Genomic DNA, 22679 nt, shown 5'->3' with positions numbered 1-22679 from the left:
TTTTCCAGTATAACTGGAAACACACAAATTTGACATTGGCTTGTACATGGTTTTTTTTTTTTTGCAAATACTGCAACACCTTTATCCCAAGTAATTGGTGGAAACTAAGTAATTGCCTTCTTTAGATACACACATCAACCCCACTGATATGTAACCAGAACATCTACACAGCTGAGAGATCCAGAGCCACCCAAAGCTTGCCATCCCACTGAGCCTGCAGGGGCTCAGTTAACTCTTATTTTCCAGCCATGGCAGGGCCCATTCACACAGACATTCCTGCAAGCCAACACACCAGCTCATTGTTGCCCACACTGACCCAGTAGTAGCCCAGCTACTTCTACACACTGACTAAAAAGCCAGTGGAGCTCAGCCAAATGTCACTGAGATGAGTTTTCCTAATACTCATCCTCCTGTAAGGCCTCACTGCTACAGCCACATCTTTTGATGGGACCATCAGCTTCTGTTTATCCACTAATTGGGTTCTGGTCCTATGGCTAATGAGGGCCAGGTTCAACCACAATTCACTTGCTACTTGGGAACAATTAATTATTTGGTTTAAACGGCATTGGTATAAAACCATCATCTTAGTCTTTGGTTCTTCACTTATGATTTTGTCATCTGCTGGCAAAACTGTCATGCTGAGCCCTCTTGAATTCCTACCTCATGGTAATAAGGAGCTTGCAGAACCAGCTCAACCTTGACACACCTTCTGACTTACTTAGCAGAGTTAGGATCACTTCAAAAGGCCCATAGCCCTGTCACTAAAATATACATTTCCTGAGACCCTTTAAAAACTTTGTAAAATATTTTGCACCTCAGCACCTCCAGCCCTTGTGTGAGTTCCACATCTATTAAATAACAATAAACCAACTTGCTGCTGAGTTGCAAGCGTGCTCATTCAGAGGCTGGGAGGCAAGCAGTAAGGGCTTTACAAAACTGTCAGATGTATGCACCTGCTTATGAGTGGATATTTTGTCCCATATTTTTGTAGTAGGAAAAGAAACCTGAGGTTTTACCTGACAGCTTCTTACAATCCAGCCAGTGTAAGGTATAATACAGTCTTTTTTTCTCTTGCTTCTCAGATCTCAGCAGCTTGTGCCAAAAGACTGTCAACTTGTTAAAAGTACATTAATGCAAATTCCAGAGCTTTCAGTTATGTTTATGCTAATGGAAAGCCTCCCGCTCTGTGACAGGCCCAAGTGAAGAGTCAGTAACAGGAAAATTAATTCCAGCTGTTGAAATTGATTTAAAACTAGCTTATTCATAATAATAATAAGGAAAAAAAATTCCTGAAATAAAAATAAAAAGGGGAAATACAGAAAGCACAAAATCATGTTTACTGCATGAAAGCAGAAAGGGTTCTCCTGTTGGGAAGAAATCTTCCAAATTTAATCAAGCCTGTTTGGAAGAAAGCTCTAGCTTGTTATCGGGTTGTAAGTGTAGATTAACATGAAAAGAATTAGCTATGTGCACAGTCTGATTTTGTAAAGGAAACACAAGGGTTTTGTGCATGTATTTTGTTTTATATTCCTTCCATCTAATCCACAGGCATGGAGATCAGATCCAGCCTGCAATGGGACAGGTAGTATTTTAGATTATAATGGTTGTGTACTGAGAATAACAGAGCTCCTGAGTGGGAAGATTAGCCGCCCATGACCACTGCATTTATTTAGTGCCTTTACATACATTTTTGCTGACTTGAGTTCTGAGTGATTTGCATGTTTAGACAACCCCAGTCTTGGGATCACGTACCCCAGCTTTGATGGGGTGTCAGAGTTCAAAACAAGATGTCGTTGTGAAATTTCTGGCTGGCCTGTTGTTTCTAAAATGATCTCAAACGTTCATATCCTTGATCTAAATATCCTAAATAGTTTTGTTTTGTTTTAATTTCCTGACTGAGATCCTCCTTCGGTCCTTGACTGTGAAGCCCTAAAAGGTGAAGGAACATAACACCTTGCAAAATTCAGTTTTGAAATCAAAGAGGAGAAGGTAGTCTTTAAAAATTTGTTTAGAAATAAACTTTCACACATTCAACACCTACAGCTGGAACCACATTTGAAAAGACATGGTGTTCTCATGTAACCAAAGGATCCAAGTTTCCAAAGCACACAAAATCTATTGGCCTCTGCTGTAATACCTGTCCCTTTCCTAATGAGCAGTTCTGAAAGGCCCGAGTCCTATTTAGGGTCCTGCACAGACACGAAGCCCTTTTCCCACAAATGTGTCATCTGATTAGGACCATTTTCCTTGCTGCTTTTGAAGGGATGAATCCAGAGTTCAACACCACAAATCTCTCCCTTGACGTCAGCAGATTTTGCATCCAGCTTTAAGAACAGTCTTGAATTTCCTTAGGGAAAGCTCCAATAGCATTCCACAGACAATGTCTTCATGGCTTTCATCTCCTAGCTCCATATCACTAAGGCTCCCCACCTGGCAGGTATTTGCCTTTGCCTGCATTTACAACACCACACTTTTTTCACAGGGGTGGCCGAAGGGGCAAAGATAGAGAGATGCCATCACTTAGGTGGATCTTAACCAACTCTTGACACTGAGGAATTCATGTGTCTGGGTGGATTTGAGAATAAACTGTTGGACCAATTTCAGCAAGAACTTTAAGAGAAGCCAAATCAAACCCATGGCTACGCAGGAAGCTAATAAAGGATGCCAGCTCTAACCCTGTAAGAAAAGAAGTGGGCTGGTAAATTTGCAGGAGGTTGCTTCCTTTCAAGGGGGAAAAGGAAGTTTCTCTAGAAATCTCACCAGAATTTCAGAAATTTGCCCCTTTATTGTCAAGTACACAGAAGCAAGAAAAAACTTACAGCATGCCACAGCTCAGACAAACAATGAAACAGACAGACTAACGGCCAAAATGGAGACACTGTCAGTTCAGAGGCTGAGAGTACCCCTGACTCATGCCATCAGAGGAAGGAAAGAACAACAATAAAGAAAGCAGGGGCCATTCCTCAGAGTGCACCCCATGACTTCTGCTAGCACATGCCAGGAAAGGAGGACACTGCACATTTTTAGCTGAGGAATGTGCAGCTAGAACCATCATTTGAACTTAAAAGGGTTGTTCTCAGCTTTATCTACCAACTGTAGTCAGTTCATGTGGGGAAACGAAGCATTGCAAATTAAATGAAAACCTGATTAGTAAAGGAGGAGGAGGGGATATCGCCCTTTGCAGGACTGATACTTCTCTCCTGAAAAAAATAGGGTTTATGGGTGGAAGCAGGAAGGATTTTCTCTAAGGGCTGGTATTTCCCTCTGTGGCATTCATTCTGTCCTTGCTCATCCCCTTTTGCAGGTGCTTGTTCACCAGGCTCTGGCCATTTTCAAGCAACTGCCAGGTTCCCACTCCTGACCTAATGTAAGTCAGGCTTCTACCTGCCTTCAGTTTTCTTGGCCCAAAATCAGCAACGCAAACCCAGGAATTCAAATACCATCAGTCTGGGGTGGGGGATGGTGGTGTTTGTTTTTAATAACAAGCAGTTATGGGTTATTTTTCTCTGCCTTCTGGATCCTGAATCTTTCAGGCATAACCAAGTCACACTTTCAGATTACTCGGAGGGGTGGAGTTCATTAGGACTAGAAACATGCCTTTGAAACAAAGCTAAAATTCTTAAGCAGTTATTTAATTCCCAAAGACCAGGCACTAAACAACAAAAAAAATATCACTATCCTCACCAGAAAATGTTGGTGCTGCAAATCCCCTCCTCCTACGTATTTCTTATTCACATAAAGGAAGTTTGACTAGACAGCTGAGTAAAGAAAATGGGCATGTAGCCCTATGACTTAAAGAAACTGCCACTGTCCAAAATCTGCAATAGAGAGCAAACTCCTGAGTCTGTTTTCCCCAATAAATGGGGTTTGATTGAAATAGGCAGGAATCAGATGCTGTAAAAACTCAGCAAAATGTCTGGACAGACAAGGCTTGGAGGACTCCTCTGCCTTGTGTTTGCAGGGCTTTTGAGCTCACCACTCTAGTCAGAACAATGGTGTAACACAGTGATTTGGTAACAGGAGAAAAAAGTAACCATCACCTCAGTAGCTTCCTGGTTGGACTAGTCTGAAGTGATTCCTGCACCTGCAGGGAAGACCAGGATATGCAGGATCCCACACGCACAGGGTCGAGGTCAAATTCTCCATGTGCTGTCCTGTTTCACATCCTCCTGCAGAAAGCTGGGCTGGCCAAAAAAGCCAGAACATTTCAAACAACCTTAACATTGTCCACAGCTAATCAGATGTTTCCTAAAGCAGGGGGAAAGCTGTGCAGCACACATACACCTCCTGCTGGATCAGGCCTTTATTTAAAAAAGCTGTAGCTATGGAAGAAGGGAACTGAACTCTTTTACAAGGCATTAAGTTTCATTTGCAATTACTTTGGATTTTATTGCACTACTGAATATAACAGGTTCATTAACTGGGCCAGCAACATTGTACCCATATGCCTTTTTAATAGAGCTTTTCTGTTATTGTTTCCTTATTGGTCTTTTCCCTTTTGCAACAAGCAACTGGATTTTACTGGCATCCAGCTTCTGCAATAGGTCCCAGGTGGCTCCTCCAAGAACCTTATTTGTTAATTTGATGGCTGAATGGGTGCACAAGGAATGAAAAATACTTCATGAAATGCCCAAGACTACCTCACAAAAGTGACAACAACCCAGCAAACATTCTCCAAAGTAACCAGCTGGACACAGCGGTACCCTGTCCATTTCATCCCTGGAAGCAAGATACTCTTTGCTAACACATCTCCTTTTTTCTGCAACCCACCATGACTCCAGCAGGATGGAGAAGAGCCGTAACAAATCACTCCATGAGAGTCACAATGAACTGAACAGGGACAGAGCCATAGCACCCAAGATGACAGGGACAGAAGATGGGCCTCCTGCAAATACAAGCTTCAACCACCTGCAAGATTTAAGCATGCCTGGAAGACAGAACAGTGAAAGAACTGGGCCCTAAATTTGACAAGCCACAGAGTTTCCACAGAGAACAATTTTTCTCAGGTCAAAGATTCAAAAACATCTGGTTCAGTCTAACTGTTTCCACTAGGAAAGTGATGACCAGGTTTTCAAAAGATTTAACTACCCATCAGTACTCACTCTGCAAGTGCTTTCAAGAGCTCAAGCTCCTTTGAAAACCTGGCTCCCCAAGCAAAAGACCAGCAGCTGATGGTTAAGCATGAAGGGCAGACACTTTTGTTCTTGCCTTGTTAAATAATGCATTTCTTTCTGCACTGGATAAGCACAGAAAAGCCTGATGGAAGAAATACATCTAAAGAAGGGACTGGCAGAGAAGAAGGGAGTTCCACTTGCAGAATTTCATGTCAAGAATATTTTTGTTAAATTAAAAATACCACCCCTCCATTAGAAATACCAAATTATCACCAGCAAAATGTTGTGTATAAGAAAGGTGTGATTATGATGGATATTTCTGACTTGGGGGAAAAGGTTTCAGGTTTTTGTTTGCTGTGAATCTTCATTTCAACATTTGGTTTCATTGACGCTTGGACAAGACTTGAAAATAAAAATGGTATAAATTGAAATGAGGTGTTTCAATAGTTCAGATCATATGTTAACTGGGACTTTAGGTTCTGAGGGAGGGAAGAGGCTGTTTTGTTAAGATTTTTGAAAAGAAATGTTTCTATCCTGATTTAGGAGATTCCTTGATTTTGGCTATTTTTCTTGTCCTAAGAAATTCTCCTGAGATGGGAAATCATGGTGAGCTCTGTCCTAGACCCAAGTACAAGGAACAATATCAAAAGGCATCACTACCCGAGAGTGCTTCCTTTTGCTGAAATAGAATCCCAAAACATTTGCTTTGCCAAGAATAAGAGAAGGAACAGAAACAGGATGCTCTTACTGGGGTTAGAAGCCACCATTAACAAATGCAGCCTCGTTGTCTCCTAAAAGAGAGCATCTCACACAGGCTTATTGACTCAGGACTGACCCAGTTGAGCAGAAGATGCAGCTCTGACAAAACACAGCACAGATGAAAAACCTCTACTTCTCCTCAGCACTTTGGCCCCTCTTACCTGCGTCAAGTTTTCTGTTACATTATGTCACAGGTAACAGTGAAACACAGAAAAGGTTTGATCCAAGGAAGCCCTGCTCTGATATATCCCTTTAGCCCTCCCCAAAAAATCCCTTCATGCAACTCCTCACCTCTACCCCCTCTCTAAGCCCAGTGGAGCCCTGTCAGCACTTGCTCCACTGGTGCTTTACTGGTACCCTGGACACTTGAAGAGGTGCAGGTACCTCCACATGCAACCAGGTACCAAACCTGAACCCTTCCGTGCTTTCTGGAACACCCAGAGCTATCTTCAGAATCCCAAACAAATACACTAATTGCTTTCAATTTATCAGCCTCAAATCATTCTGTCTAATTACCATTCATCTAGAGTTTGTGTTTTTAATGGTTTATGGGTATTGTTGGTAATCTTTTAATTTCTCATTAAAAACAATATCTTGTACTCACTATGTGTGAAAAGCCCTAATCCGATAAATCAAGCAAGAGTAACACAGTTAAAAGGAAATCAGTGGAACAATATTTGGGTTTATATATTTCTGCCAGTCAATTTGTAATTAAAAGTTGCTACTTTAAAAAACACAGTTGTTGCTGTGAAAGCCATTATCAGTCGGCATTTTCATATGAATACTGCTTTAATTAATTAGCAAAAGTAAATACATTATATATCAAAAACCGCTTTCCCACTGAACCCATGCGTTCCAGAACAAAAGGCTTAATAAACCACACAAAAGAGGGACAAATTAGCTGATCCCACCCTCCCTTTTCAGGTTTGGAGTCTTTTAAAGTTCTCCAAGGTTTGTTTTTTTTTTTCCTCCCCACCACTTGCTTTTTAACATTTTTTTAATACATTGTTTGTTTTTCTTTAGAAGTGCTTACGGGGGAGAAGATGCTGCACAAACACAAAACATGCCATTCAAATGAAATGATTTGGAAATCAGTTTTGCTGGTTCTTAGAAAACAAGAGTGTTTATGATTATTAAAAACCAAATGTAATTACGATCACATACAACACAGTCCCCTTGCAACAAATTATTCACTGAATGTTAAGGGGTTAGAGTTTGATTCACAAAAGGAAATGATGTTTCTGAAAAATTCTTTTGTCTAGGGGCTTTCCAGAAACTGGAGAAAGCAGGAAAAAATTCTCCATTTTCATCAACAAGCTGGAGAGAAAGTATGGTTGAACAGTGTCATTTCAGACTAAGGCCTATGATAAGAACACCTTAAAGCATCAATGGCATCTCTTATCTCACGAGACTTGAACAAGTAACAAGGATCCTGCCATCTTACTAGCAAACAAATCACTCACCTCATCCTGCCCTTGCTGAATTGCTGAAGAGCTGCAAGCAAGATCCATCTGTGGGTAAGGAGCAGAGAGAGGAGCAAACGCCTTATCTGGCTGATGGCTGTGGCCAGGGCTGGGCTCCCACAAGGCAGCAACTCCACGGTGGGACCACACACAGATGTAGAACCTGACCTAAACAAAGAAACCCAACTGAATAAGGCTGGTCCTGTTGAGTAATTCCCTCAACTTTAGACTTACCTAGAGAGCTGGAATGCACTGCACAGTGATGAACAGCAACCCCAGGAGGCTGAGTCTCATCACCTTTTCAACAACATAAACACATATTTGGTCAAGAGGTGAGGCCAAGGAGTATGAATAGCAGACTGAAAGAAGTACAAGGGAACTCAGTGGAAAAAAGGCAATTGCCCGAGGGACAATTTTTTGTATATCCTTTCCATGACAGTACTGGAGATTTCCCACCAGAGAATACCTCCAGAAATAAAGATCAACACCAGGAAGATGATACGGGACTGGCCGATTACATGGCTATTAACATACCATGCAGGCATCCAAAACTTCACTAACCTAGGAAACCCAAGGATGCACTCAGCCAAATGCAGTTTGCAGTCACCAACTCCAACCCTCTCCAGCAAATTTCCTTTCTCACCAGATATTTCATCTCTCCCACTTCATTCTGACTCCCAGTCATCTTCCCACTTGCACCAGACACTCAGCATGCTTCCCCACGAAGTAGACAGCAAGCTAGCTTCTTTCTTGAAGAAATTACTGAATCCTCTTCTCCTCTAGTCTTGGATGCATATAAAGATCTAATAATCTGTCCCAATCCCATATGTTCTGCCTTTCTTATACTTTCTCTTCCCTTTTGCTCCTAGACTGCAGTGCCTTTGGAGAAGGGACAGAGTTTTTTTGCTCTGACTCATAGGCACGCAGAGCAAGTCTCTAGGTGATCGCAATACTTCAAGATGACTTAAGAACCCAGATGACTTCAAAGGTTGTCCCTCTGCTCACTCAGTTCCTTTATACCATCACATTCCAACAGCATATTTCTTCAGACTTTTCAGACAGGAAATGTTCATCTTTACACCTTGCCTTTCATCCAGACACTTCCACACAACCCATTTGGTACCATGCCCCAACCTCGATCCCTCACTCGCCAATTCTGAGTCATGATCCAATGGGAGATACATCTGCTTCTTTGGAGTCCCAGCATGACCTAGACACCAGAACACTGCCACCTCTCTGGGGAGACAAAAGTCATGCTGCTAACCAGATATTGGCTTTTTGCATGGGCTGAGAGACCAGCCCTGTTATGTAATCTCACCGGGATGGAATGACATCTCCTTGCATTTTGGTGATTACTATCCTGGTCCCATTTTTAGTAAGATTTTAGTATTTACTCCTCAGTCCTCAATCAGTGCAGAGTCTTGCTAGGTAGGTAGCATGAAACCCAGCCACGATCTCCCCAGCAAAGGGCACGCTTCAGCAGAGATGGAGGAGGTGTCTGTGCACTGCATGGGGATGAAGCAGGGTGGGATGCCCCAGGCAGCCCCGTGCTGAGGGATGTTTCAGCACAGAGAAGCGAGGGCCTCGTGCAGTCCTTCAGTGCAGGCATTCTTTTCCCTTCACATAACTGCACTGATTTTTATCATTGTTATATTTGGTTCAGCCGCCCATCTGGAAAGTTCTTGCCTCCCCCGGCCCCCATAAATAACCAAACCCAGCTCTAACCAAAGGCAGTTGACAGAATCAGCCCCATTGCCCTTTGGCAGTTCTTCCAGGAATTTTTAGGGTTTTTACCAGTCAGGAAAAGGCTTTGATGCTTTGGAATCAGGATTTTATGAAGATCATTTTGTAGGGTTCAGCCAACTCATGAAGTGTCAAATGGGGGGCACCCTTTCATCTCATTGCTGGATGGGGAAAAGATCCTCCCTCTTACCGGAATGAGGACTGGAGAGGGGGGAAGCAGAGAGATGAAGGTTCATCCATAGAGGGGAGGGTTTCTTTCCTCTTGGTAGAGTCCACCCACCGCATTCCCATCATACTGATTGCTGCAGTCCTATCTGTCTGCTCTGCAGGCTACATCAGATAAGAGGAGAACTGCCTGTCCACTCCGGTTCTGATCCTGTGCTGCAGGGGCCTCCCAGCACAGAGCTGGGCTCTTCTTCACTCTCCTTTTCCAGCTGCCTTTTTCAGGGACTGCTACATTGGTAGGGATGCTGTCGGGAAACCTGCCACTTGCAAAGAATGAGACAGTAATCAAGACCAGCCTAAGGAAATGTCATGTTGTACTTTGCACATTTGAACACCCGCTACAGAAAGAGAGCAAGGAAATCCCCGGGCTTTCTCAAAATGTATGTGCAAATTCCTACCCAACCATGCCAGGGCTGCTGAGGACTTGGTTCCCATTTTCCCCTGAGCTAGTCCCATTTTGGACGGTATTCACTCCCACTAATGGACTGTTTCTGAAACTTGCACCTTCAGTGCCTCAGTAATTGCAGATATCACTTGTTCGAAAGCTGCAGCCACCAGTTAATGGCCCTTCAGCAGAACTGAGAAGGATTTCACCTACTATCTTCATTCTACTAACTTCATCTACTCTATGTTATTCCACCTGGTTCAGAGCAACTAAGTTGCAGAACAATTGCTTTTGTGTCCCCTCTCTTGGGTGGACATGGCTGCATTGTCCCAGTTCACCTCACTGCAAATACCATCTTCTTTGGGTAGTTTGCTCAGGTCAGGCTACTCACAAACCATTCCTTTGCTGACTGTCCTGCTTGCTATGACCTGTCACTCATGGCCTTTGTGCAGATCAGGCCCACAGTCACACACATGAGATTTGCAAATGCCAATCCCTCTACTACCAAACCCACTGAAGGCCAGAGAAAACACTGAGCTGCTCCATCATTAGATTCAGTTTAAAAGGATGTTGCTTCAACTCAGAGGTCCCAGAGCTATCTCATAACCCCAGCAGCAAAGAAAGATGTTTGTGGGAGAAAGCCTGAGCAAGAGAAAAATCCAAGTTATTTTGCTGGCCTAACCACTGGTTTAGGCTACCTCCTAGCGTGCACATCCCCCCTTCCTACACTCATACAGACCATGATAATATATTATACAAAATATTGAAGCTGCTCTTGATTCCTTGCAGGAGGAGAGCAAGCACTAATGTCACAGAGCTCTGGTACATATGCAGACACCAGACACACATCCCTACCAGAGGAGTGGAAGCAAGAGACATCCAGAGCTTCCATCTTCCATCCCTCTTCTGCAAAGCAGAAGCCAAAGACAATGTCAGCAACAGTCCCAAGGGAGATTACAGCAAAAAGGCTAACCCTGATGACATCCTTCAGCCTGCTTCATTCATATTCTTACCACAACCAAACACAAACGGAGACAAGTCTAGGAATCACCAGAGTCCTGGTCCAACAGGAGGCATTCAGAGAGCAAGAACACACACCCACTGCTGGCATGGGGGCTTTCTGCCCAGTGCTGCTGAGGCTCAATCAAGGAGACATGGCAGAAAACATTTTAAGCCTTTAACACATAGCTTTCCAGTGAGACAGTCTCCACCACACTTTAGAACGTGAAACAACTACAGAAATAAGCCAAGCAGCCTCACAGCCATTTCCCAGCTAACCAAATACTAGCAGCTCTCACTGGGAAATTTCTACAAAAGATCTAGTAGTTTTTTTGGATCTACTGCTAAAGGTGGAAGACTCAGACACTCACAATGCTGGAGGAGCAGGTCTGCCTCCAGTTTCCAGCTCTGCATGTATGACCTTGAAAAAAGTCATTCAACTCTTCAATGGCTGAGCTGTTTAACTGCAAAACTGGGCTCTTTCAGCTTTTGGCTGTCTTGTCTGTTTAGACTGTAAGCTCTTCAGGGCAGGGACTGTCTCCTATTAAATGATCATAACTCTCTCTTAATTAGAGTCTTCTACACATCCAGGGCCCTCACAGAAATGTCACAAAACAAAGGCTTTCTAATAAATTCTGGGGAAATCCAGATTCTGATCCAAAACTGCTCAGTGGTTTTCTCTGCTGAGGTGCCGAATCCCTTGTTAGAGCGCGTACGTGAGGAGGGAGGAGGGAGACTCCTTATAATTTAAAGAGTTTGCATAAAAGACAGTTTAAGTCCTTGTGGCTGTATATTTCTTTTAATTAGTTTATGCACAGTGCATTTGCATGGGAAGATGCACAGCGTGTGGACAGACTTAATTAGGAGAACAATACGTTCCCTCTTAAGATAATGACTTGAGGATTTATGAAAATTATTATTCCAGATCCATCCATGGGTCATTTGAGGTTCAGTATCCAGCAAACTTTTAAAAAGCATTGAGGTCAGCAGTTTGGATACTGTCAGTGAAGTCACTTGATTTTACTGTTGCTGAAATGATTAATTATGAAGAGGGGCTGCAGGCATCCCCCAAGTTACACAATAGCCCGAGGACTTGCTGCATTTCACTTGTGCCATCAGCTGCTCTGGAGAGACTGATGTGCTAAACGGGGCCGTAAGATTCACCATAGTTATCTGACAGCAAAGTTCCATTTTGAGCTCCTCTCCTTTTCATGAGTCCTTTGCCTTTTTCTTCCTGGCTGGGAAGGCAAGAAATTTCTGTCTCCACTAACAAATCGTTGTAGCTGGAGAGGCAGGGCAAGCAGATGAGTGGTTTAGGACACAGCTCAGTAGCTCATGTGAAACAAGACACAACATGTGACATTTCAGAGCAAAGTACCTGTGAGCAGCTGAGCTGGAGACATCATTTAAGCCTACTTCAGCTTTAACTCATAGTTTGGTGAGTCTCAAAGAAGGCATCCTTTCTGCTTCTGTGAATCATAATCTACTCTTAGGGAACTCTGATAATTTAAAAAGTGCTCCTGCACCTTATCACCCCAGATGGGAAATTATTCTCTTTCAAAGAGTTTCCACAAGGACTGTATTTCCCAGCCAACTCAGTTCACACAGTCTGAGAGCCCCTCCTGCTCTGGTTCTGTGAGGGCAAACAGCCTCCCCCCTGCAACAGGGAGTCTGTGAGTGGGGCAGCCCACTATTCCCAAGCTGTACAATTCCAGCTGTCAGGATTATGGATGCTACTGCCCTCAAATCTGAGCCACCGGGTGCAGAACAGACAGAAACTCCACCTTTCACCTTACAAAGCAGAGCCACATACACATCCATCAAAACCCATTTAGGAAAAAAGACAGAGACTGTAAAGAAAACTTAAAGGCATCATTTTGTGGGCTTAGCACAACTCAGCCTAGTAAATAAGTCCCCAATCTTTGCACACCTACTCCAAAACTTAATAACGAGAAAGAAAAGTCTGTCAGCCTCAGAAAAGTGGTACCTCTGTGCTCACATTGGCAAAGGGGAAAAATCCATGACTGATCCCAGCAGTTGCCTGTGTGTGACTGTCCCACTGCAGGGCTCTCCCTAGGATTCGTGTCAGGGCTGCTTTCCAGAAGGGAAGATGGACACCTCCATTCTAAATTGCTCAGGTCCTTGCCAAACAAAGCCACAGATCCCTTTAAGAACTGAGGTTTTGTTGCAAAAAGCAACAAAAGGAATGCTAGGGGCTTATGAGAAGTTTTCTTTTTTATAGGAATACACACAGAACTACAGATGCTCAGGTGTCTCTTTCTTTAATAATGTTTCTTTACACCAAACCAGAAGCAAGAGCAACCTGAGAACTGAGCTCTTGGCAAGGACGGTGTGGGAGCCACCAAAAGGTTGGGTCAAAGCTCTGCTGGCCTCCTCTTGGATGCAAACATACCCCATGCTTTTCCTTGCTATCTTTGCCTTTTCAAGGCTTCCCAAGGCCACAGAGGGTGTTCAAGGCCAACCACTGGGAGTGAGAATCACAGATTAGCCACAGCAGCTAACCTTGCTTGCGCAGAAGGACATGAGGCCATCAGAGCTGAGGGACAGGCCTACCTGGTTGTCCACAACTCCAGACACTGGCTAGGCAGCAGATCCATCCCACCACACCTGTGATAAGAGAGCCCAGCAAAGTCCAGCTAAAACGGAGATGAGGAGCACGGAAAAGAAATAAAAATATACTATTAATTATAGGATGAGGACCAAACAGCCTCTCAGCTCTGCAAGGTAAACAGATACAGTTTGCAAGCATTGCTCACCACTCAACCTCTGTGGTTGGGAACCTGGCACCCAAAGCATGCCAGGCACTATGCAGGGCAAACAGAGATGTCCCTGCCCCAAAGAGATTACAATCTAATTTTGATTTTACAGTCATATTTCAAAAGCACAGTGAGATCAAAGCCCTGCTCTCTTCCCCTGGGCACTTATTCTCTCTGGTGGAATATATCTCAGTTCATAAATCAGAGAAGCAGCATCTCAGTGGATCCTGCTACTCAGGACCCAGTACACACAGATGCCAAAGGTAGTCCCATCATCACGTTAGTGCTTAGGTAAGTAATCCAGGGTGCAAGAGAAGAGGAAACACACAGTAATTATTATTTTTCCCTTACCAAAGCAAAGTTTTGTCCAGCTGCACCACAGCCAGCAGTAGCAGCATGAGACAATAATCCGTGACACTCTAGAACAGAAATGTTTTAAAAAGAAGTCATTCAAGAAATTAAATGAAACTTCAGGAGACATTAAGTGAGATGGTCTGAAAATACCTTAAAAATTGGAACAATCATCAGAATAGAATAACACTCCTTTGGAAAAAGACACCTTGAATTAGATTAGCAATCCCAAAGGCAAATCCCAGTGCTCACTGTTACTGACTCATTCACAGACAGTACCAGCAGCATCAATCCACACCTAAGCACAGAGAAGTAAAAACAGTTACCTCCCAAGCACTATCCCCTCTGCAGTATCTGAGGGTTTCCCCTCCAGAGAAATCTGCAATTCAAACACTACATTTGTCCCTGAACTGCTTAATTTGCAAGCTCCAGTGATCTCCGTGCAAAGGGATGCAAAGGCAACAGATGTTCAGAAACCGAGCTGGCAGTTTGCAGCACTTGAAGGTGTGACTGGGAGCAAGGCAGAAGGATGCACATTGCCTGGGAACATCTGATAGTGCCGTGCCCTTCAGAGTCTGCACACTGGGGAAGGGGCAGGACAGAGGTTTAGAAATAACCAGAAGCTTTCTTCTTCTTCCATGAGTCACTCCTGCTTCAAGGAGCTGCAGCTTTGATTATTAACTGGGCTAGTCAGCTAGATATTTAAATGATTCCCAAAAGTCATTAAGAGCCCAATCAGATATGCAGTGCTTGACTCTAGCACAGGAATGCAGAGAGGGAATTATTTGCATAAACTATGCTTTAGAGAAAACCTCCAAGTATTTTGTATTTCAGGGCATGGGGGAATCTGATTTAACTGAGTTAAAGAGAAGAAAAAGAAGCTTAAGCTATTTAAGGGACTCCATTAAATATGACAAACTAAAAAAATATATACTTAAAAAAACAGCTACCATAGGGATTAGGAATAACAAAATATAATGTCAAAGCACTCCTCCTCTCTATTCTCTAAACAACCAACAGCTCCTTTAGATTTCCCCTGACTTTTCAGAGAGAAAATTCAGCCTTTAAGTCAAAGCACTGCGTGAAGATGTATGTCTGATCAGAATATCTCATAACCCTTCTGTCCCAGCTCGAGATCACAAAGGTGAGCTAGTGCAAGAGGTGAAGGGGCTTGTAGACACACAAAGCCTACCTTTACATATAAAAGTAGCTTTATTCTCATGTGGCCTTCAGTCCAGAGCCATGAGACTGACTGTCCCCATCAAAAAAATCAAAGCAAATCTTCTGTAGAATTGGTTTTACAGGAAACATGGAGTGGCAACACCTATAGGGTTTGGTATGTCTGAAGGCAATACCAGAATGGAAAGCAATACCAGAATTAGGGCCATCTACAGATTTAGGCAGAAGGCTGCCTAACGTGGCCGCAGCTTTTCTGGTGGTTTGTAACCCACCTCACATCTGTCCTAGGAGGTAATTCATGCCCCATCCTGCATGGCCTGAGCTGGAATCCATCCCTCAGGGGTTATTCCTTGGGACAGGGGAACTGGGCAGGACACTGCACAGGGGCTGGTTCAGAGGGATCACACCCAGTATGTTGCATCCTTAATGCTCCAGGTTAAAATTAGAGCCACAGCAGGCAAATCTCTTCTGCATCTACAAAAAAGAAAATAATAATAAAAAATTTGGTGGGTCAGAAAGCTGGACCAAGTCTGGAACTTGTAACAAAAGAAAGGAGGTGAAAGTGGCCCTTACAAGGCTCCAGCTACCCATGCTAACTTCCCAGCCCTGTGTTTCAGGCAGAAAACTAAACATTATCACAAGGAGTCACTAACCAGAGTAACCCAGAGCTAGTCACTGAAACCTGTCAGTCTCCCCATCTGTACAATGGGGGTTAAAATGTTTGGGTTCCTTCTTTCCATCAAGGGATGGGAGCTGATAGATTAAACACACTCGTGCCTCAGAAGGAAACTGCCATAAGGAGGGCAAAACCATTACTGTTATTGTGATTAGAAACCAAAGTCCTCCCATGCAGTTATTTAATTAAACTGTAAATACAAATGGATAAGTGTCTAATGAGCCAGCTCTACACAGGATATTTATATTCCTCTGAAAAAGAACGATGCTTAAACGAGTTGCAAATAATAGTCCTCTCTCCCAGCCTGGTTTTCTCTGCAATCAGGAATCAGGCCGCACAGTAGTTTGCTGACAAATTGGTTCATGTTATGAAGATAATGAAGGCATCAAATTACTTTGCACTCCTTCCCCCTGGAAGCAGCGAGGCTCTTGCAGAAAGAGATTGCCAGGGTTTTATTTGTGCATGCATGTGTGTGTCATTTGTGAACAGACAAGCCCCAGAGGCCCGTCAGCCAAGGCAGGATGGCTGGAACTGCTGCTCCTGGCAAACTCACACTGTTGCACTGACCTTCCGGCTATGCACTTGCCAGTGCTGTGAGGGAGGTGAACGTGGCAAAGATTCAGAGCCCCTGACAGGTGCTTCTTCCTCCAGAACCCATGGAGATACCCCAGGTTGTCCTGTGAGAGCTTGCATGGGTACCAGAAACCATTTAGTCCTGTTAGGGTTGCTTTTCTCTAAGTCAAATAATCTGTTTTCCAGGAACAAAACCTAAAGAAGCAGATCCAGCAAAGGATTTTACCAAAGAGTTGAGTAAGATCATCTTTAGAAGAACTTAAGCACTTGGCTAGATCACAGCCTTTCTGGATGCTGGCTCTGGAAGCTTTTCTGCCCATCTTTTCCTTTCTGCCTGGTAAAGGAGGTTTAATTCCTTCTTTGGAAGTGGTTCCTGAAACTCAGGGGTAGAAGGGTATCAGAGAGAAAAATATTCCCACCCTGAGCTGTTATTAATAAATAATGTATTCTGAACATGTAAGATTTCAGCAAACTGGATCCAAACAGCTTTTTAAAGCTCCTCCAGCCACTATGTGCATCAACAAGCCCAGCAAAGCTCTTTAGTAATCATAACAAATGTGTTAGGCTTTACCCTGCAACTGATTCGCTTTTGGAAACATAAGCTAAGCTTTAAATCTATATTTCATATATAATCAAGCAGCCAAATCGGCCTTTTGATATAGAACCCAGACCAGCCACTGTGTCTTTATCTCAGAAAGCAGGAGGGCCAACAAAGCTATAGTCAGGGAAGTGACAGTTCTCTTTATTATCCTCCCTGATCATGCCCATCTTCTCATCTCCCCTATCAAATTTCTGGGCCTTTTTGATAAAAAATAATTTAAGAGCGTGCTCCGCAGGAAGCACACGAAGGTTACAGATTGAGCAGAGCCTGGGAACCCCTCTGGAAATGGTGCAACCATAAAAAGGGTCTGTGAGCAGAAGCAGCACACCAGCCTTGCACCCAGCCCCTTCCAGCAGCAGGCAGGAGGATGCTGGAGTCAGACACTGTGGGAAAGCTCTCCCACCTCCCATGGTCACTAACAGCTCCTGCTGCTGCTGAAACCCAGAACAGAGGGGATTTATGAAACCTTCCTGACCGTGCAGTTGTTGATGTTGCTTGTTTGCTTTCCTCTCTCCCCCTCCTGCACTGCAAGCTCCTTGAAACAGCTTCCCTCTCCACTGTGGGGTCAGGCAGAAGAACACTGCTACTGAGATGTTTCTCATGAAAAATTACTTACTCTGGGGAGCTTGTTTGGTTGGGTTTAAAGTACTCTCTTTACCAAAACAGTTTTCCCTGGGTTTTGCTTGTGTTTGGGTTTTGTTTTCATTTGGGTTTTTTTCGGTTGTGTTTTGGTTTTGTTGTTTTTGTGGTTTTTTTTCAAGCTTTTCACACACTTGCTGTCCTTTGCTGGGGTTGTGGTTTCACTTCACAAATTGGGCAACATTACCAGCTCCAGGAATTCCCTCGGGATCCCCTCTGCCCTGCAGTGTGCCATCCCTCCCTGTGCTGCTGCAGTGGTGCGTGACATCAGCCTGACAGGGGAACCGATCCACTCTAACAAGAAACACACAGGGCACAAAAGCAGGATTTTTGTCTCTCTTCAGCAGCTGGATCAGTTCCCCAAGATATTTCACTCCAGAACCTTACAAAGCTGCGTGGTCAGCATCCAGGGGATGGCTGCTGCAGGGTGGGAATGCCTCCAGACCATGATGCCAATGAAGAGCTTTGTAGATGAGACCACAGCTTGCTTTGGCTGGCTCCTGCCTCACTTCATTCTTCTGCAAGTGAACCGGGGTGTAGAGTCTTCTTGTATGTCTAATTATAAAGAGGCTATAAAAAAAAAAGCCATTTTTATGAACCTGGGTTTTTGCTTTAGCCTCTTGTGGGACACATCTCAAATTTAAGCTTCCCAAAAGGATCAAGGAAATTTGAGGATGTGGTTTAGATGCATTTCATAGCCAGCTATAGAAGTGGCTGAAAGGATTCCACCCATTCATGAAAGGTAAAACGGATTTATGTTCAAATTCACTGTTTATCCCTCTGTGAATGCTCCACAAATCAATGTGGTTTTCACTTGCACAAATATCCCACAAATCAACATGCAACAGGAAATTTAAAGTTAAGGCTGGCACCTCCATCCATAATTCTCGCTGTCAAAGGGAAAGAATAGGAGGAAAAGACCTAAAGGGCATATTTTGTGTATCTGGAAAAAATTGGACAGAAGGTTCTGCCAGTCATCCACAACCTTATCCCACATGGACCACGTCTCTGTTACAAACCAACATGCTACAGCAGTGCTATTCAATGGGCTGCATTCACAGATGCCAGCTCCTGAAAGCCAGATCAGCAGAAAGACAAGGATTTCTGAGCTTATCTGTCACTTCTCGTGCCAATTTCCCACCACTGTGATTTGCTTCCAGGCCAGCACTTAAAATTTTGTTACTTTACCAACCTTCTACCTTTAAATAGTGATTTAGTACTGGAGTCAACACCTTGCCTGGTGATACCAGGTGACAACACTAAAAAGCCCTTCCCCTCTATTGCAGTGTCCCACCATAAAGATATGAGAAAAAAAGTAGTTTGTCCTCAGTGAGAAAAAGGGATTTAGTTCAGATTATTTTGTTGCACAGGAACTCCATTACACTTCGAACTTTGCCAAATTTGCTTGGATTCTTTTACTTAAATATTTCACAAGATGTGACAATTTCAGCACTTCCTATGCCCCAAGCAAAACTTCCTAACCTGATAGTTACAAAAGAGTGGAGTTTGCTTGGCTCCTGGAAGTTTCATTTGTTTGTTAAGCATATTTTTATGTTTTGCCTTGAATTATATTGGAGATGGGTAATCTGGCTGATGGCTAGCACCTGAGAGAAAGAGTGGTTATTCTGAGAATTTTCCCAGTTCAGTTGGAATCAGTTCCTAAAAGATATAAGCCATGGTCATCACAGATGTATGCAGCCAATTGGCAGTGTACAATTCTCAGAAATGAGATAGGATTCAGGGAATCTCCATTTTTAGGTTACTAATTTCAAACATCTTAAAAGACCCTAGTTGCTTAGAAAGGGCTATTTCATACCACCCTATGAAAGGCACTCCATGCCAAGGATGCCAAAACTGAGTACCCCAAACCCCTAGGTATTGCTTAAGAATCTCAGAATGATTAGAGGAAATGCTGTTTTCCTTTTTAAATAAAACTACTTATGGCCCAGATATTTGTATTTCCTATGATTCTACACATTCACTCAATAGACCTCAGTCCTGTCCCTGCAGGATATTTCACTTTCCTGACACCTGCAGCCTCCTCTCACTATCTCAGGTCAGGTATATTAATGCAAAAGTCTGCCAAGTTCTTGGGAGCAACACACAGAGGTTTGTTTTGTTTTTACAATGTGCCCAATAGGGTCTGTTCACATACAAAACTACTAAACTCACTTCAGCTGAAATGAAACAAGAAAAATTTAACCCTGAAGCTTCTGAAAGCAAACCAGGAGTGTGACATTAAAAAGAAAAAAGAAAATAAAAGCAAGAAGGACTTGCTTAGTCTTGCTGTTTATATGTAACCAGCACAGGGCTGCTCTGTTCATGTTTTACCTGAGACTTTCTGCAAAAGCTGAGCACTCAGCATCATCATGCATTTGGTCCAGCATTCATTCCTCTCCCATGCAGATGGTTAAAAGTTACAAAGGCTGTTTAATTAGCACCTCTGGCAGCAGCCAGAGACACAAATGCACATGCACCAACACAGACACACCACCACCCCCCCAGTGCCAGAAGTTCCTCCTGTGCAATTATAGCTGGGTGCCCCCTAATTCTGATCTCTTGAGCATTTAATGCATTTGCTCTGGGGTCTGCACAATCCTGCTCTAATTTTGCCAGGGGCCTTTGTATCAAAGGCCTGAGCTGTGTGAAAGGTGATTTAGCAGAGATGGTGTCAGTGATTATTTTCAAAGGAACTGCTGCAGCCCCACCACGAGGGACACTGCAGCCTCCAGATAGGGGGCCCTTATCATATTTTCTATTCTCAGATAAGATTATGTTTCCTTTTTTCATCCTCCTTCCTGAATCTTCTTGATAACAATTGGGGGCCAGTTTAATCACGGAGGTTGAAATAGCCAAAAGGTTCCTAGGGTAGTGGTGGGGAGGGCAGGGAACAGGGCCAGGTGGGTGGGGAGGAGGGAGAAGCCTACTGGTCGGAAAAGTTGGGTAAGAGCAACTAAGAAATAAAGCCAGCAGAAACAGGCTTATTTCAAAGGGAACAGCTGTTAAACTGCAACCAAACGAAAAGCACATGCAGCCAATGTTCTTGTGGTCACCCATCAAAAACAAAACCAAAATGAGTTGTTCACGCGCCCATTTTGCGGTCTCAACAAATTAGAGTGAAAACGGGACCAGGACAGGGAGATGGATGACCTGAAAACAATAGGGACAAGCCCTTTGTGAAGCAGCCCTTTCTGCTGCTGGTGGGGGGTTTCTAAACACTAATAATATCTTTGTGATAAGACCGGTCACTTAGGCATGATGTGAATTGGTTCCAGGGAGCCAGCCCTGTCCCCTGGGGTTTGAATCTACTTGGACTGAGCATCAGAGACAGAAGGGAGCAGCAAGTGCCCTGTGTTACTGGCTCAAAAAAATAGGATTCTGCAACTCTAACTCTGGCCAAGATTGCCCATTCCAGGACCACAGGGTAACGCTACAGCATGTCAATATGTCCCTGGTGTATGTTCAGGGTGGGGGCAAAAGTCCAGTTAGTACTTGAATGAGATTTTCAAAGAAACATTGGGCTTAGCTAGTCCACACTGACACCATGTCCTCAGGGTCCATTCTGAATCAGCACCATAAATGTTGCATCAGAAGGTGCCAGGCTTTGAGAGTGGCAGTTAAGGAGCAGGAGGTGGGGTGGGGAGATAACACATTTCAGATGGGTTATAAATCAGGAGTGTTCTTCGCCTGTTGTTGTTAAGTACCCCTTTCCCACCTCTGTTGCAAAAAAACTGAAAAGTCCTATTCTGCCTCAGCAGCATTGCCTCCAAACAACCCCTCAGTTACCAGTGTGTCTGTTGTGTCAGTGCTAACGTTCCCACATGCCAAACCACAGGGGACTGTTGATCCAACTTTGTGTAAAAGGAAACTGTTTTGTCCTTACGTTCTTTTTGCAGTGAGAGGCAAAGTGCATCTAAGACACCAAAGCAGATGTAGAGACACGCCCTGATCTTCTGAGCCTGAAAACCTTCCCAAGGGGCAGCCTGGAGAAGAAGAAACCTTTGAGATATTGCCACCCCAATATGACATTGGCAGGCACTAAGCCAGCAAGAGCCCTTCTGGCTGTAGTCCCCACTCAGACCTCACAAAAAGGTCTGTGTTCCCAACTGCCACATTTGGAGGTGCCTAAACCTGCCTAGGGATCAGGTCACCCATGAGGCTCTGAAACACCAGCATCAGTTCATGACATCCCTGCTGGAGTCACGCACAACTGGGCTGCAGGCACCCATCAGCTGCTTTTGGCCACTCGTGGCCCAAGTCATGTTTTCTGCTCAGCCTGGCCTTCCAGGTTGCAACCAAACCAAAGACCCACCTCCTTCCAGCAACGGCCAGTCCTGACTGAGCTGCCAGAGCAGAGCACTTGTCCTCGAAGATCCTCACATGCAGAGTTCAAAGCCAGGCCTGACTGCAAGGCAGCGGATGGCAGCTCACCACAGAGCTCTTGGTAATAAAGTCTATTTGAAGACTCACAGTGAAAAGTGTGTTCCTAATAAAGGATAACATTTCATGGTCATTATGCGATACACTTAACTTTAAAAGGAACAAAAATGCTGAGAAAGTCATTTTCTGAAAAGGGCTCTCGGATTTCATTACTATGGGTCAAGTGCCTGGGGAGAAGAATTAAAGAAAAACACGAACTTGTGCACAAATTAATTAAAGATATTTCCACTAATAAATTGTCCCCGTATCCCAAGGCAGAGCCTTCAGTTTGCAAAATGTGGTAATATTCAAGTTGTGGTTTTCTCCACCAGACAAGCGGTTCAGCAACATTTAAAATCAAATGGACAGAGTTGGGGATGCGGAGTATGGGAATGGGAGGGAGTCACTTCCTTCTTCACCCAGAGAAAATTTCCAGTATTTTAATGCATTTCTAAGAAAAAGAAAAAATGCCTTATTATACCCTGAGAGACCAAAACTGTAACAACCTCTTAACTTTTTTTTCCTTGATTTTGCCAGTTTCTCCAAACAAGGTTCCCTCCTCCACATTCTTCCACCAAAATTCTGAAGGACTCTTTTCCTTTTGATGCAAAGATGGTGCCAGTTGCTGTAATGTGAGGAAATCGCACCACAAGGGGAAAGAAAACAAAACAAAAATCCCAGAAGGAAAAATAGAATTCACTGTCAGCAGCTTTCCAAGCAGTGGGCCTGACACAGCACAATGCTAATGACCCCCTTCCAAACCACGGGAACTGCTG

At 43.8% G+C, this 22679-nt stretch overlaps 1 long non-coding RNA gene across 1 annotated transcript in view; it reads right to left on the bottom strand.

Moving 5' to 3' along the window:
* The window catches only part of LOC127388438 (uncharacterized), a 43002-nt gene extending 27548 nt beyond the window's left edge, over positions 1 to 15454 (bottom strand). Inside the window, exons 1-2 of the long non-coding RNA XR_007890379.1 lie at positions 15268 to 15454; positions 7337 to 7504 (exon numbers count right to left, since the gene is read on the bottom strand). This is a non-coding gene — a long non-coding RNA (uncharacterized LOC127388438). The remainder of the gene's footprint in view (positions 1 to 7336; positions 7505 to 15267) is intronic.
* Positions 15455 to 22679: the final 7225 nt, after the last annotated feature.

The sequence above is a fragment of the Apus apus genome, chromosome 9, assembly GCF_020740795.1.
Source record: "Apus apus isolate bApuApu2 chromosome 9, bApuApu2.pri.cur, whole genome shotgun sequence".
NCBI classification, from domain to species: Eukaryota; Metazoa; Chordata; class Aves; order Apodiformes; family Apodidae; genus Apus; species Apus apus.
The sequence above is the reverse complement of the archived record's forward strand: the minus strand, read 5'-3'. Positions and strand labels throughout refer to the sequence as shown.